Source organism: Harpia harpyja, chromosome 8, assembly GCF_026419915.1.
Source record: "Harpia harpyja isolate bHarHar1 chromosome 8, bHarHar1 primary haplotype, whole genome shotgun sequence".
In the NCBI taxonomy this organism is placed as follows: domain Eukaryota; kingdom Metazoa; phylum Chordata; class Aves; order Accipitriformes; family Accipitridae; genus Harpia; species Harpia harpyja.
Genome location: NC_068947.1, coordinates 46,722,234 through 46,738,252, shown reverse-complemented (window position 1 = coordinate 46,738,252; position 16,019 = coordinate 46,722,234). Strand labels below are relative to the sequence as shown.

Below are 16,019 nucleotides of genomic sequence, written 5' to 3'. Positions count from 1 at the left end.
TCTATTCTGTGATAAATTTTGTGTAACCATTAATACTTGCACTTCTTCTAAGTTTTTTCCCACCTCTGTTATCCCAGTCTTGGAGATGGTAGAGAATTTATGGAACTGAAATGGCTGTTGTAACGTTGGCATGCAAACAGAACAGGGACGAGACTTAGCTATTCTAGTATTTGCAAAAGAAGACAGGGAGAGAAGGCTATTGCATAACTTTGGACAAGTCATAAGACTTTGTTGTGTCTTCTAACTCAGTCCTTTCATTTAATTAAAATGCCAAAGGCTCATTGGAAAAAAAAAAAAAAAGTGTCCTAGCCTTGCAGTGAGTTAGAAAATTGCCCAGCTTGCTCCCTTCCCAACAGGCTCACTTAGAGTTTTGCTGCATTTTAGAAATTTTAGCTTCCTTTTTCTGTTCCTCCAGAAAAGAGACAAACCCCCCAAGAAAGTTTTGTTACTGGCTGCCACGTGAGGAGATGGTGTTTGCATTGCCCAGGGATACACGCCACGCTCTTGGGGAGAGATATGTCAGGCAGGCTCTGCGACGAGCCCGCCGTGCCCTAGCACGTACTCGGGACGTGAAGTGACCCAAAGGGGCGTCATCGTGTCGGTATTGCAGAAAACCCGGGTTATCGGCCCTTGTGAGGGGCAACTTCATAGCTCGGGCACGTGGGCTTCTCTGTGTGCTTCAGGGATCATCCCACCCAGCGCTCCGCTTCAGTCTAAAGACTGAAACTGATCTCTACTGAGGTGTAGGAGAAGGCTTTTGTAGAAGGGGAATACTGAGGGTTTTTACATCTTCCTTTAGTACAACCAGTGCTGGCCTTTGCTGAAGATGTGCTACGGGACTGCATGAATCGCTGGGTTAGTGTTTTGTGGTAGCTTCTCGGTTACTATTTTTTAAAAAGAGAGAGAGAAGAAGAAAGGAGAAAAGAAAAGGGGGCGTGTGAGGAGAAATAGCAGGCCAGAAGGGGCAGTAACATTAGATGGGCTCTTTAAAAGTCCTAAAGAAAAAGTACTGAGTATTTTAAAGTAAGTTTGCAATGATGTGTAAAATAGTTCCCTGTGTGAAAATCTATATTGATTTTTTTTTCTTTGTTTGTATAGAGATTGTTCTCAGAATAGAAGGGCTTTGACATTTTGCCTTCTCATGTACTTAATCAGTCATTTGTGTCATCCACTCTTACACGCACGTGTGCTCTGTCTTCTCTCTGGCTGTCGGCAGAGGATGGCTACTTGCTACTTCACCCAGATCATTTGTAGAGCTATGATAATGGCTAACGGTGTTAGAGACCCTGCTGGAACTCTGGGGGTCATGGCATGTGTGGTGGTAGGGAAGACAAGCTTTGGGTGGTGACAAGAGCGGATAACACAAATGGCTGACCGTCATAGTCCATGATACAGTTGATTGCCACATGTGCCAACCTACAGGAGTGTGGTGGCTTTCAAAAACCAAAGCCTCCTGCGTCATCAGCAGCTGGAGGTTACCGTCAGAGTCCTTGCACTTGTTTCCACTTGGCTTCGCAGTCAGAAAGGTAGCTTTGTTTTTTGAAAAAAGGGTTGTTTTTTGCTTTGGCAAAGGTAGTCACAAATAACCTGATTGACAAGATGATGTGAAAACAAGCTCCTCTTGAACACTGCTCATGCTAGTCCTTGTTCTTGTAGTGAGATTTTATAGCTGCTGTGGTCAGCAAAGCCTCATGTGGCCAGAGACAGAGAGAACTTAGGGGAACAGTTTTTAGTGAAAAATGTTTGCTTTTCTGCAGCGAAAACGTAAGTGGAGAACCACAGGGTCTTGCTGCCTGGCTTTTTGTACAGCGCTCCCTTTGCTTGTCAAGATGTTCTCAGCTTCTCCAGATTTTCCTGCAACGGACCCTTTCTCTGTCAGGAGGCAGCTGGCCGGGAGCTGGGCATGTTGGTGCTCACCCCACTTGGTGTCATTGCATTGAAGAGAAATCCTGCAGGACAGCCCGGCGGGGAGGGGGGGACGGGGGGGACAGCTGAGCCTTGCGGGAATCAGTGCCTGTGCCTCTGGGAACAAGGGAGCAAATGGCTCGTGGAGCCCCACTTCCAAGTGGCTGTGTGCAGAGGGGCTTGCTGAAGCCGTATTTTTAACACAGTTGGGTATAAATGGCCCATTTTTACCTCTGCATACATCATGTACATCATCCCTTCACTTCCTTCCTCTTTAAGTGATGTCTTATGCATAGATTTGTCATTTACGCTCCAACTGCATTTTGCATTATTACATTTTAATGATATTTGAAGTTCTTTCATACATATTTGAGTTCACTGATATAAATGAAAAAAGAGAAATAATCAGCATACTTGGTTTATCTGATGGCATAAAAATGTTATAACTTTGGCAATTTCTTGGATAAGATCAAGCACAACATCAAATACTAAGAGAGGGTCCAAGTACAGCTGTCTATCTGAATGGCTCTAAAGTTAGGGTCGTTCAAAGTCAACAGCTGAACTTTGCAGTTTGGCCCCATTTGTACCTCAGACAAAAACCGTTTAACCAATTGTAGCCCTTAAGCTTTGTAACTCGTGGGGTTGGTTAAGATGAAACTGGGATCTGAGTGGCCCTTGACCCTCATTTTTTTTTGTAAAAATGAACGTCTCGCATATTGGCTTTGTTTGAGGATGCTCTGCATGATCTAGAGGGTCTAACCTCCTCTACCCCGTATCTCCTGCCGACTTACAATCTGTTATAATCTATTAGGAATCTTGAGGCTTGAGGGCAGAATTTTGTGTAGGGATAAAAGATGCTTTCATGTTGGTGCTGTGGGATATATATATTTTTTTTTTAATTCTTTCTCTCATTCTCCGTTTCATGAAAATTCATTAATCTGTGACATTTAAAGACTCTGTCTGAGAGGTGTCTGGAGCAGCGGCCGGCTGCATACATCAATAGTTTCTCAGAGTCTGGCACTCTGTCAATATTTGGGGGCCTCAGTAACAGCACTTAAATGCACTGCCTGCCAGCCGTCACGCTCTTAGCATGTCTGTAAGAGTCTGAATGAGCGGATATTAGCACGTCAAGTCCTTTCACAACTGGCAACACTTTAGAGACAAACTGCTTGGTAGGTATCTCTCCTCTTCCCTCCCCTCCTGTTTTCTGGCATGTCGTCTTTGTTTATCTGATGTGATTTATGTATTTACACACAAATATGCATCCTGCGAGAAGGCATCGTAAATCCTGAGGCTAGAGGTGGTATTATGGCATAATCTATATAACAATGGAAATGGGCTGAAGCTGGATTTGGACTCAGAACCGGATTAAGCTTGGGTTGACTCCTGGGCCAGTTGAGTCAGGAACAGAGTTTTGTTTGGATTTCACAGTGCCAAAATCTTCAGAGTTTAGTTCCAAATAATGAGAATCTTGGACAAAAATTTTACAGGAAGTGCTACTGTGGCAATATTTCAACCAGCTCCAAACCAGAAGTGGAAAACAAGCCATTTCAAGACTTGGGTTGTATTCAAATCAAAACTGTTAGAGCAGGTTCAGAATCCAGACCTTCTGTTCCTTTTTTAATCCTATCCCACTGCATAAATTGGATTCACAGCTGAATATTGCTCTAGATTACCCATGACACCTCCCTTTTCAGTGGAAAAAAAATCAGGGAAGCAAAATATAACTTTTTCTTCTTTCCCCTGGTGGAATAGGAAGTACAGTAAAAGAAATTTGGATTCACAGACATTTATTGCTGTCCTCCCCCTGCCTTTTATTTGGTTGAAGCATTATGGCCAGAGAGCAATCAGTGTTTTTTATCATGCAGTCATGGTTATTTTCTCTTTACCCATTGTGCTTCACCTTGTGCTTATTATGTTGCTGGATCTATGGGTCTGAAACAAGGTTGTCTAGAAAAGTGAATGGCCACACTGTCCGGAAATTTAGATTGGCTTTTCAGAGCTGAATTGTGGGCAGAAACCAGGCCACGAAACTCTGTCTGAATGTTTCGATTTTTAAGTCTCCTTAGAATATTCTTTTTTTCATCCTATTTTGTGCCATATATGCCAAAAGAAGATGAAGGGGTGCAGAGTGAGGCCTCCATTAGGACCATTTTCCTGACTGAATTCTGGGAACAAATTCTTAGAAGAATAAATCTGAACTCAGAAGCTCTCTGAACCACTTCTTTATCATTCCTACTTCACAAGTCCAGTAACACCAGCCAGTGCCCCTCAGCTGTGACCTCCAGCACATCCTTCAGTACTAGCTTGAGTCAACAACTTCTTAATCCTTTTCCAATAATGTCCAGAAACTTTTTTTTCAATAAACTTCCAACCTTCCCCTGGTAATACCTGCAATGGTAACAAAATAGACAAAATTATTCTGCTAGAACGACCTCGCAAGAGTAAGTCGGCAACAAAAATAGCTAACTACCCCTTCTCAATCATGTCTTGGCTCTTTTTAGCACTCTCTTATCTGCTGCCTTTATCTTGATTTTTCCCTGACTCCCAACTACAGCTGCATCTGATCTCCATTTTCCTGTTTGTGTCCCCAGAGCACCTGCAGTTATATGGTATTTTGTCACCTGTTGGAAAAAAAGGAAAACCCTGTGAAAGTTTACAAATGTCTCCGCAGAGGCAGTGAGTAACAAGGGGTGCATTTATCCCTGCTTCAGGCCGAGCAGCAAAGGGAAAATAAACAGGCTGAAGGCTTCTGTGAATATTGGAGATGCGTCTGGCTAGATGGCAGCAATGACCAATAAGTACAGACAATCGACAGGGAGGAGGATTTATTTTTAATTATAACAATCGCTCCTTTAGCATGCCGTGGGGGCACTCGTACGCGGAGGGGAACGGCCGACTGCAAGCGCTGCCCTCGGACCGAGCGCGATCGCCTTGGCAGCGACCGGTGCCGTCTGTACGCCTCCGGCAGTCCCCTTGCAGGAGGCCACAGGGGCTGTGAAATGGCAGTGGTGTCTCCTAGAGCTGAGCAGCAGCCCCGAGGATGGAGAAAAATAGCACGGGTGGGATTCCAGGATACCCAGGGCACCCAGGATCGGGCCCGTGCAGCGGGAATCATCGCCCCGTATACTCTACAGTTGCTCTTTCTCCGTCGGTGCTTTCTGCTGCCTTTTACGGCCTCAGCAAAGTAACACACGAGCTTACCGTAACCCACGCACCTTTTGTACCCAGGGAGTACATCTCAAGACATAATGGGGCACATTTGCAACTCTGTCCCCAGTGTTTTAAAAACGTGACTGACTTTATTGTCAGTGACAGCCATGTGTGCTCTGAGAAACCTCCCCACCCCCAGCCCCGAGCGCTGCGCATCGAAGTTGAAGAGTTCGTAATGTTGCATTCGTTTCTATTTCTGTGTTGTTTATTTTCTAACGAGCTCTAAAGTCGTCTTTCGATTAAGCCGGTTGGCCTTGCGAGATGCAAGGGGCCTTCAAAACAGAGGCCGGCAGACCTCTTCCCTTCAGCCTCACAGCTGTTTCCACCTCTGTGCAGACACTGAACTTGCATTTTCCCATTCCTACCGGTGACAATTGTGTGCCTAAAGCCCTGCACAGAGAATCTGGAGGTTGCCCGTGAGGCTTTCCACTCAGCAGCTCTTTCAATCCGGCTACCTTTCCTTCCCTGGAGGGCTGAGAGGATTTGTCCCCAAATAATGGGGGTACAAAAGTGCTGAGGGGATCTTGGGTTTCAGGCTTCATTCAGTACATGTCCCTGTTGGTTCCTGGTAGCTGTAAACGAGATGCTTTCTTTGAGCGCTGAAATTGATGAAGCAGGAAAAATCTAGACGTGTCGTCCGTTCATATTTTACCTCTATTAATAAGTAATTAATTAAAAAAGAAGCTGATGTTCCCATGATGGGCCGCTAAATATATGCAAGTGAAACTATTGGCATTAAAAAGAGATTTGACTGCAGTTGAGCAGTTATTTATATTATAGTAAATCATATAAGCTCCAGTTGAGATGAGCAATCTATTGTGTTAGGCACTGTACAGACATGCTGTAGGAGGTGCATCTAACCCCGACGAGCTCAGAGACGGCGGAGACAAAGTGTGGACAGAGGGACAACCATAAAGAAAAGAAATCATAACTCACCTTGGACACAAAGACAAGGGCTGAACCATTCTTGGTTCAGAGAATGCAGATCCCCTGCCTCCCTGCTCTTCTTTTATTAAGTCGAGAGCCAGTCGACTCACAGTTCAGCCCTTAGATTTAGGTCTGGGTAAAACTGTTAAGTTAAATGTTTTATTTGCTGAAAACTGCTTGCCTCAGATACGGGTTAGCCAAAACTACGGAAAAAAAATAAAACTGAGAAAAAAAATTTAAAAGAAATATTTTGGAAAGCCGAAAGGTTTTGTTTTGATATTTCTAAACAAGGTTTCTCTTTTTGTTTTGAAACAAAGTCAATTTTAATTGAAATATAATGGACACAAACAAACAACTAGCCCATTTTGTTAAACACCTAGGTGGTTTTTTTTTCCTTTCCATGTTCTCAGTTTGGTCAGCTAGCCAAATAAATCAGTTATTTGCACAACTGTAATTCTAATTAGAATGTTGGGCCCTGGGGACTTCGGCTATATATTTCAATACAGTACATATTTATAATACCAAGTACCCTGCCTGGTACTCCATATACAATAATAGCAAGCAGTCCGGTGCACTGGGGAGATGAGGGCACGGGGGAAGACCCAGTGCCTTTTTAGCTCGTAACATTTTTATTTTCAGTTGTAGTAGTATTTTGGAGGGTATTGCTTACAAGATAAAATTTGCATTTATTTGAGCAACTCACAAATGGGATTCACTGCAAAGCTATCATTAAAGGGAAATAAAGCAGAAGGAGGAACAAAAGATACATTCTCAGCAAAGTCTGACATGTAGACACTTTCAGAGATCCTTGTCGCCACAGGAAAAATGCCGTCTTCTCACTCTACCACCACCCCCCAAAATCCTGAAAAACAACCAGATAAGTACAGGTGCTGTTCGTAAAGTGCTGCAACTCAAACGCTGTTCAGCTGTATTGTTGTCTATTTCCAGTGTTTCTACCTTACAAATAATTCAGCCATTTCTATGTGATCATTCCTATCTTGAAGCAGTCTCCTCTCATTCCAGTTCAAAACCACAGTGCCCATTTGCTGTGAACGACTTCAAGGGGGGGCTACGCTGGCATCGGGTATTCCTGATGTGCTGCTTGCTTGTATAGGTGTTGCCACTCTTGCTTGGTAGCTGGTAGGAACCAAAGGAGTCACTTTAATTTTGTCTGTATGTTACTCTTCCTTTTCTTGCTTTAACCGATATTTAGTGTTTTCTGCATTTACATACGTCCATGAGAAATAAACCCATGAAATTATTCAACCTTATAACGTTGTTAGAGAAGCACTTGTAGGCCAGGGTGAGACGTTCTCTTCCCAGCACGGTCAGTGTAGTATTCATTCTGCTCCTTTCTTGCCGAAGAGCCCCATAGCCTGAGCTCGGACACCCAGAGCACTCTGCCACTCGCTCTGCAGTGCCGCAGCCCGCAATTTGGCTGTCGTGGTGCTCCCTCCAGGTGATGATGTTCTCTGCATTGCGCAGGGATGATGCCGGTTTTGGCTCTGCCCCAGTCCCAGTCGAAAGGCTCAGGTGTACATCCCATATGATCTTTCTGTAATGTAATGAAACGGAATTCCTCCTATGAACCCAGCTGGCTTAGTGAGTTAGTGGTGGAGAAAGATGCCTGTAGGATTGCTAGGCCTTGACTGCTAAGTCCTTGAAAATTAGGACTAGGTTTTCTAGTGGAGAACTCTTCAGCGTTCACTTCCCTTGACTGAAGAATCGTAACTGTAGAAAACACTAATGCCGGTCTTGATCCGATAGTCTAGTTGCAGAATGACAACCAAACAGGGACCCGTGGATAAAATGTAAGAAATGAGACTTGACCAAGCCCTGTCTGACTACCCACAGGTACTCTTTGGTGAGGTTAGCTTTGTGCACATTTTTGAAAATTTCTTTTGACGTCTGTGAAGGCCTCGTGTCACTTTGTCCTTACCTCCAGAAGTCTGGGGCATTGCTGGACAAAGCGAGGGTCTGCTCCAAGCTGTCAGGTTTCTTTCTACCTTCCATTACCTTACAGCTACCCCATTTAATACTATCTGATGGTAGGTGCCCTGGGATTCAAGGTAAGTGGAAATGTGGTAGGAAAAAAAGGGTAGATGAGATGGGTGGGACTGGAGACTTGACTAGGGGAGCTGAGAGTACGCTGTAGTATGTAGGAGGACGGGCAGACATTTTCACCGAGTACACGTGCATGTAGGGAGTAGGGAGCTGCCTTCATTAGTCTTCATTTGTTCAGGATTTCTGCTGTTACATTTCGGCAGTCCTAGTAGTCAACCCTAATGCTCAGAATATTCCCATGAGACTACTTGGTGCCTGTGAGACTTGCAGCCCCAACAAGAGAGGTGCAGGAACTCAGGTCCTCCCGCTGTTGCCGCCAGTGCCCTGGTGTAGAAAATTGTGGAGAAGTGAAATTTTTACCTCTGGTGGTTGCTGTTTTCTTTGTGCGCTGACTGCTACTGTACCAAGCAAAGGTTTGTCTAGACCAGAGCTCAGGGTTACTTATTATCCTCATAATCCATTTCCTTTTGCCAACAGCAGCGGCTTATGTGGATAAGTCAGAAGGGAATGCTCACATCACGGGTAGCCTCTTTTCTATGATCTTCATTAAGCTTTGGACCATTAGCTCAAGATGCGTGATTATTTTGTTTGTTCGAACAGCAAGACAAGCAGAGTCTCCTCTGCGTGTTTCTTTCAAGCAAACCAGCATGACTGAAAACTGGGAGCTTGCCAGAAAATGTTACGTGAAATAGTAGTGGCAGGTTCGTCTTAGTGTGGGCGGAGAGAGCGCTGTACCCTCTATTTTACTACTTCAAACATGCAGTGTCCATATGCCATAGTTGAGCTGGTTTATGGATGGAGTACGAAGGCTACTACTTGATCTACTTCGTGCAAACACTGTGCGAGTGCTGTAGATATATAGTCTTATGGATACGAGTATCAGCTGTTGTTGCAGTCCAAACACACAGCATCAATATTCAGTATGCTATAGACAGTCCCGTTTTTCTCCTTTATATTTAGTGTTAGTACACAGAGCCAAATACTAAAAGGGGGGTGGGGGGGTGGGTCACATGATTAAATTAATACCATTAATTATTTAGAAACAATCAAAGGAAATACAAGACATCTGGCTTTAAGCCCAAACAACTCATGGCACTGCTGTTGCCTTGTAACCTCATCAGCTCTTAGTCCAGTCATCTCTCTTCTTTCATTATGAACACAGGAGATGTCGTCCCCGTCCCCCCCCCGCTTCTTTCCTGCCTTATTTCTGGCAGCTTGGAACACAGATCACAAGACTGGACTATAGAGTTGTCTGATTTTGTGTGTATAAACTCTGATTAGTTCTACGATGAAAAGGCATCCCCCCCCCCCCCACATCCCCATGGTATACAATAGTGTTTGATTAGCAGTGTGTCGCAGCCATAGGTTGTGTTTTTCTCTTCATCTCGGTATTGGGAACTAGCTGCTGTAGGAGGGAAAAACACTGTTGTTACTGCAGTCCTGAAAGTCATTAAACACGCGTGTTACAGTAAGCTGCGTACAACATACAGTGAGAGATGGTTCCTGCCCTGAAGAGTGGATGGTCTACATAGGCAGAAAGGCTGGAGGAGAAATAGCATCGCGGAGAATGGAAGCGCTTTGCCCGTGATTGTGCAAGAGGACTGTGACAGACCCAGTCCGCTGACCTTGGCATTCACCTTCCCCTGGCTGAGGCCAGTGGTCCGATCCTTTGTAGCTGTGGCCAGGTGTTTTCCATCGGAATGATTTTTCAGTGGAAACTCTTTTTCTTGAAAGAAAAATTTTCATTGGGAATAACTGTTTTACCCAAGAAAAGTCAAAAACAAGTATTTCCCAACTGCTGGTTCTGGAAGACTCTTCACGCTTCCCCCCCCCCCCCCCCCCCCCCTTTTTCTACCTAGTTGATGGAAATTTTCCATTTCGGTTATATGAGAGGTGAATTTTTGTCAAAACACCTTCTCATGGGGGAAAAAGACCCACTTGGCTGTTTTTTTTATTCCAACTGAGGAAAAGAACGTTTTGGGGGCTCTTGCCCCCCACACGTTTATATCTTCATGATAAGGTAGTTCCATTTTCTCTTCAGCTCAGTCTTTATTAGTATAGATGATTTAATACAATCTAAACATGCAGTTCTCATCTTCTGTAGGTAAATTAGTACATACAACTTCCTGAAATGGTTTTACCGTTATTGGGACAAAACAAAGTTTCTTGCTGATCATTAGGATTCCTCTTTTCTATGCAGTGGTGAGTGTGGACCCATTTTGATTACTAGCAGATGTATTGAAGTCATTCTCATTACGTCTACGTCTGTGGAGAGGCACTGACTTTCATTTTCTTACTTTAATTCAAAAAGCGTAGTTTTGCTGGCTATTTGCTTAATGGTTGCTGAGAGTTGCTTTGAAGAACTCTTATTTTATGAAAAGGCATTGAAACGTCTGTCACAGTAAGGATCTCTAGACAGTCTTTACCTACTCTTGACTACTATTTTGAAGATGCACGTTCCCAATTATCTGTGAAAAAGTATCGAAATATGCTTCCTTGGTTCTGAAAAGCTTACTTCAGACTACTGCTCTCTATTATTTGTAGTATTCCGTAGCCTACACTTGTCCTCAGAGAATGATGGCATCAGTTGAACATATTGGGTGTGATTTTTCAAAGTATGCAGTTATCCACATTTGGTTCCCACTGCATTCGATGTGTGTTAACACTACCTTCAACAAAGGCAGAGTTAGGCCCATGCAGAAGACTTTAAAAACCAAGAAATGAAACCCACCTCTTGCACCCTGGGCTATTTGCAGGCAAGAACATATGTTGTAAGTGCTTCTGCTGCTTTGCAGGGTGTTTGTTGAAGGGGCTTAGGCTGCTCTCTGAGTAATGGTGTAGTTCATTTTGATGCTACGATAGGTTTGTTTCTTTAATGTTGTCACTTTATCATATGTTTTCAAAGTATTGTATCTCTTGGAATTAAATTTAAACAAAAATTCTCTGTATCCAATAAACTAAAAAAACCTCTTAGATTAAGCTCTTCCAAGGTTTTGTTTATTTGTTTCCTTATACTAAAGCCAGTACTTTTTATTTTGTTGTCCTCAGATGTAGTCATTATGTGCAGTTTGTTGTTTATGTAAAACTTATATTTTTCTTTTCCTTTTTCTTCTCTCCCTTTACTTGGCCTTTTCCTAACATCTACATCACGTGTTGATGGCAAGAGCAGCAGTGGTTGGCAGTTTTCCTCAACTTCGCAAGAGAGAGAGATTTGGTTGGAATGAAACCTTGCTCGCCGTACAGCCTGCTTGAGATGCAGCATTGAAAGGTATTATCTCATTTTCTGTCTTGAAACCAAAGATGAAAACCACAAACAGGTAGAAATCTTGGTGCCAAACCACCTGTTGATTCACAGCCGAAAAGCCCTTGGCAATACATTTCTCACTGTATCCAGCTGGAGCAGTTGCATGGCTGATACCCACAGTATCTGTCTGTACCTGCGAGTTTGGTAAAGTGGCTAATTCATCTGAGAAGATTTGGATTGATATTTAGGTAAAGTTAGCAGGGGAAAGAATTTTCTGGTCTCAGTCTTGCTTTTTGCCTAGAGTAGCATACGTCACTCGTGTAACTTGGTTCAGCATTGAAAATACCAATCCTGAAGTCACACGCTGTGCCTTATAGAGCAAAATGAGATTTGTTGAAACAGCTGTGTGTGGAGAGTCTGGATCTGCAATAGCATGATATCCTGGAGGTCAGAATTGAGGTGGATGGATGAAACTGTGAAGACAGAAGTTGTGAAATACCCTGCTAGTAGCATCAATACTTTGTCTTTTGAGAGTATTACAATTCAGAAAATCGCTTGAAATCAAGTTAAAATGCTATCCTTGGATTGCTACACATATGCTCCCTGTGACATGTGCATTACAGAAACAGCCACTGTGTGCTAATATGGCATTAAAATTTTGGACTCCACCCACAAAAATTAATAACACTCTTGAAATAAGAGTGATGTAGGATGCTGACACATTTAAGTCCATATGTTCTTGGACATGTGTCCTCCAGTGCATGAGAGAACTTGAAATCCCAGATACTCTTATTTTTCTTATTTCCTGTAAAGCCATGCTGGGAAAGTAGGAGAATGTAAGTGATGGCAGGCTGGCAGGCTTTGGCCTATGGATAGCTGTACAGTAGAGCCATATTTTATGTTTTTACATGCTCTTATCTGTTCTGTTCTGTTAGCGGTACTAGTTGACTTCCATGGATTTGCATAAGCATAATTTAGAACAGATTTGGGCCACGCTATTTATATTTGTGCAGATTGCTTCATGTTTGTGAAACAATTATTTCCTGTGGATCCGTAGCATTGTCCAGCATTGTGCAATGCTTTCCTATGTATATACAACTGGTTAAAACACGAAATGCGTTTTGAAGCAGCATGAGAAGGAACAGTAAAAGCTGCACAGTAACCGAGCTATAGTTGGCTGTCCATATAATGCCCAATTAATGTGGTTACTGCACTCTGAAACCTTTCCAAGGCTGAATAAGACATGCTGCGGCCTGGTAAAAGACACAATTTTTTCCCAAATTTTCTAAAGATTGCCGTTACAGATCCTACAGTGACATGAGAACACTGTAATCTGTATCTTTAGTAGCAGTAACAATGAAGGGTGTGAATTATAACCCCAAAATCTGAAGGTGTGAATTCTAACCCATCAGCGAGCTGTATGTGAGAATTCTATACAGTAAAACCTAATTCTGTGCTGAAGAGGAACACTGTGAACTCCCAGCATAAAATAAAAGATTTTCTGTTCTCTGCTGCACTATCTTGAGCCAAACTTGGGATCTAAAAGCCAAGAGAGGTTCTTTCATCACCAGTCATAAAAATTGCTGTAAGTCAGATTGTCCCCTCAGGCTATATTTTGACAATGTAGTAAATCGAGCTTTGGGAACTTTCTACCAGATCGAGAACTCTGTCACCTCAAAACGCAAAGCACGGATCCATTATAAATTCATTCTTCTGATGCAGTTTTTAAAATATATTTTGATGTGTTGACTTTTACCAGCCAGCTCCATGCCTTATCTGATACCGTTTTTTCCCCGCTGCTAACATTAACACATATAAGGGCTGGCAGAAATGTGATCTTGTGCCCTCACATGATCCAGATGAAATTTGTGCTGTGGAGTTATCCATTAGTGCAGTCTGTTAATGTCATTAATGATCAAGCACCGTCGACTTAGTTACTCCCCTGCGTTTTGTTGTCTTCCTATTCTGCCCTTATTACTCAAGTCTACGCTGGAAGGTGGCACAGGCATCAGGAAGAGCAAAATTTGATCTGTATTCCAAATGAGATCAGAAAATGTGTCGGATTTTGTACATGTGTATCAACACTTTGATTCAGTGAGCTGTGTTGAGAAGAGTGAAAAAAGCTAAGTCTTGTTTCTTGCATGAAATAAAGCCAGAGTGGTACAGGAAAAGTACACGGGCAAATTCCTTTTTGCCTAAACTCTAGAGAAGCTAAGGAACAGGCAAAGCTTCAGAGTTTTGATTTGAGAATGAGTTTGGCCAGTATGAAAATTTGTCTAAAATTCTTATTGTTTTCTTCTGCCCTCCTCCCCTTTGCTTTTCTGTGTTGTGTGATGAATGTATCATGCCCAGATTTTGCAACTGTAGCTTTGTGCTTAAAAGCCACATTGGCACAATGAATGTCTTTACTAAATTATATTTCAGAATTCTTCCAGGGAGTTTGTAGTTTGGAAAGACAGAGCTGCTTGCAAAACTTTTAATTTCAGAAATGTTGTGTACTTGAACCTATATGATTTCCTTGATCTTGGTGGACCAAGATGGTTCTCAGTCTGATGATTTTGGTCTCCTGGGAAGAAGAATAGAGGAAGAGGAGGGAAGAACTTTACAGTGAGATTGTTGATTCTCCTATGTTTAAAACCTATTGTTTGCTGGAGTCTTGAGAAGTTTTCAATTTGTTTTCCTTCTCTCTCTAACCTGATTAATTTTAGGGGATATCCCCAGGGACATAATTTATATGACAAATGAATTACAGTAAAAGTTGCTGTCATGGTATGAAACCCCTTGTTTATGGCAAATTTAATATGTTTCTGTATTCTTTCCCTCTGTAGTGATCTACCAGTGATAGTTTGTTTTCTTTATTTTTCAGAAAATTTTGGGTGCATAGTGACTTATTGTCAGTATTAAAAACACTAAAAAATATAAATGAAAAAGGAGAAACATTATAATTCAGTTGTAGTTAGCAAAAAGCTTCTGAAGGGGCACTAGCTGAGACGTAGGGCTCTTTCCTTTGACTTTTTCTTCTTTAAAAACAGATTTATGTGGAGAAGAGTCAAATAATAACTAGTATACAAGTCTACTCACCAGTTCTCAGCTTACTGTAAAATAAAAACATTAGCCCTCAAGAAGGGAGTTTTAGGAAGGAAAAGCACATATCATTTTCATTGCTGTGTTCAGGACTGTCCCATCTGCGGTGTTTGTATTAGTGAGGCTGTTTAACCTTTTGAAGCCCACGGATCTTTGTGCTGTCTTTTCATGCAGCATTTTTTTTATATCCATGCATCCTACTGAGTTCAGTAAGATAATACACACAGTAAAACGTTTACCTTGGGCTTCCAAAGCTGCACACGCTTTTCTGAAGGATTAAAGAGGCACGAGGGATAGTTGCTGCTCCTGGTAAAAGCAGTAGGCGTTTTACTAACAACAAGAGCAGGAGTAAGTTTTCTGTAATTTCAGGCCAAAATAGAAGTTTGGAATTTATTTGGATTCAAAGATTTTCCAGCAGCATTGCAGCTAGGTGCTTATTCCCGAGGTCAGATAGTGACACTGAGTTTCCTTTTCCATCGAGAATGAAATGCAGAAAATAGCTTAAATGGAGATAAAGCAAAGTACAGTGCATCTTCAACAATTTTTGTTTTGATTAGATGGAGTAATAATCCAAGGAAGGGAACTTCTTTCGTAAAAACGTACTGAACGTAGCAAAACATCCCGGCATTAGTTCAGCAGAATATCCAAGCCAGTGCTTAAAGTTAAGCTTGTGCTCCAGTGCTGCGCTGACGTGGAGCGCCTGTGCCCTGGCACGGGCTTTCCGACCCGACCGCGGCCAGGTCCCAGCGGCTCACCCACACCCAGAGCAGGATTTGGGGAGGATCTTTGGTAAACTGCAAGGAACTGCGGAGCTGGTAAATTTGCCTGAGGGGATGATAGCAGGGAAAGGGTGTTGTGCGGGGAACTTATTTTGAAACACTGGATGCACTTTTTTTAGTTTTCTATTTCCATCCTGTGTTCCCGGCTTTTCTAAAGGACTCCTAAGTAATTTCAAAATTAAATGACTTCACTAGCAGTTTTGTGGCCCTCATAAATATGATGAAGCCTGACTCTCTCTCTCTCTCTGTCTCACTTTTTCGTGAGGTGCTTAACAGTCTTATGGCATTTTAAAAATCTTCCTTCTACGTCAAGACAGCGTATTTCTTTAGTTAAAGATAAGGTTCAGAGGCAAATATAAAATAGTTATTTATGTTAGGTCTGCACTAACTCTGACTTTTTTTTTTTTGAGATGGTAAGTTATTTTCCTTTCTTTAGATGGATTATAGGGAATGCGGTGCTGTCCCACAGTCCCCAGCTTCAATTTTAAAATGGATCAAGTTCAGGTTCTGACATACTTGGCAGAGTACCATCGTTTTTCTACCCCTCCCTCAATCTGGGCCATAATTGTGGATATCCTGTGGACTGCAGCCCAGAGACTGCCAGTACTGGGAGCATATGGAAGGGAAGAGATGATGGCAATAGCTTTGTAGCTTGACCTGACACTTGCATTGTTTCTCAGTCGCTAAGTGTGATGAGGGGAGCAGAGGGTTTGGCGTGAACTGTTAAGAAACTGGTCATGATTTGGAGGAGCAATCTCCCCTACCTGACTCGGATGTTGTTTGCACTTCAAAAAAAAAAAAAA

At 42.6% G+C, this 16,019-nt stretch overlaps 1 protein-coding gene across 4 annotated transcripts in view; it reads left to right on the top strand.

The window, feature by feature from the left end:
* Nucleotides 1-16,019, top strand: part of ZBTB20 (zinc finger and BTB domain containing 20) — a 512,445-nt gene that overhangs the window by 312,121 nt on the left and 184,305 nt on the right. For all 4 annotated transcript variants that reach the window (XM_052794817.1, XM_052794816.1, XM_052794813.1 and 1 more), the window contains one exon: nucleotides 11,279-11,377. The gene's annotated coding sequence lies outside the window, so the exon portion shown is untranslated. The remainder of the gene's footprint in view (nucleotides 1-11,278; nucleotides 11,378-16,019) is intronic.